Raw genomic sequence first — 1,195 nt, 5'->3', positions numbered from 1 at the left:
TCCTCCCTCTACTGCCTGTCGACGAATCGCGCGCTGTTTGTGGGGAACGATAGGTTTACGATGGGTTGGGTTGGGAAGGTGAGGGGCGAGGGGAAAGCAGCGTCAGTTGCTTCCTGCAGTGCTGACATCATTACCCGTGACTATTTGTGCAGTTCAACTTCGCGTCTACGGGTAGCCTACCGTTGGCAGCGCTTGCGGACAAATGAATGTTAAAGATACAAACGAAGAGGCTGGCTGTGTCAGCACGCACAGCCAAAATGAAAATAAAAGGTTTGTTAATAACACTGAAAGAGGGATTTTACCTGAAATCGTACCAATGGCTACAGGTGACAGTTTACGTTTTGAATCTGGAGGGTTATTATTCTCAACAAAAATAAAATCTACAGGAAAACTTCTGCATAATTGCTTAACGTAGGTATATAGACTTAGTGACAGTGGTAAACATACTCATTCTATTTTGGATTAAATTTTAAAAGGAACATAAAATTGGACTGCATTTCGTTGGTAGCCCTAGTTTTCAGTCCATGAATACAACAAATAATCCAGAATGAGATTTTCACTCTGCAGCGGAGTGTGCGCTGATATGAAACTTCCTGGCAGATTAAAACTGTGTGCCCGACCGAGACTCGAACTCGGGACCTTTGCCAGGACCTCTGCCAGGAAGTTTCATATCAGCGCACACTCCGCTGCAGAGTGAAAATCTCATTCTGGAAACATCCCCCAGGCTGTGGCTAAGCCATGTCTCCGCTATATCCTTTCTTTCAGGAGTGCTAGTTCTGCAAGTTTCGCAGGAGAGCTTCTGTAAAGTTTGGAAGGTAGGAGACGAGATACTGGCAGAAGTAAAGCTGTGAGTACCGGGCGTGAGTCGTGCTTCGGTAGCTCAGTTGGTAGAGCACTTGCCCTCGAAAGGCAAAGGTCCCGAGTTCGAGTCTCGGTCGGGCACACAGTTTTAATCTGCCAGGAAGTTTCACAACAAATAATGTTTCATTTGGCAGATAAAGACTTTTTTGGGCGCTTCATGAGAAAATGTCGAGCAAAATTAAATGTAATACCTTCTTTATACGTGACAGGCTTCTCTGTTTATCTTTCCTTTGTCCCCTTCGACCATGCTCTATTTAACTCAGACGCTGTAAGAGCGTAAAACGTTGCGTGCACGTTACTGCATAGTTCGGCCATCTGTTGGTAAAATTATGAA

General features: G+C 44.9%; 1 non-coding gene across 1 annotated transcript; it reads left to right on the top strand.

The window, feature by feature from the left end:
* Positions 1-868: 868 nt before the first annotated feature.
* On the top strand, positions 869-943 carry Trnas-cga. Its single transcript has one exon. It is a non-coding gene; the product is annotated as a tRNA-Ser (tRNA).
* Positions 944-1,195: the final 252 nt, after the last annotated feature.

The sequence above is a fragment of the Schistocerca piceifrons genome, chromosome 2 (assembly GCF_021461385.2).
Source record: "Schistocerca piceifrons isolate TAMUIC-IGC-003096 chromosome 2, iqSchPice1.1, whole genome shotgun sequence".
Classification (NCBI taxonomy): domain Eukaryota; kingdom Metazoa; phylum Arthropoda; class Insecta; order Orthoptera; family Acrididae; genus Schistocerca; species Schistocerca piceifrons.
This window is presented reverse-complemented; position numbering and strand designations above follow the sequence as displayed.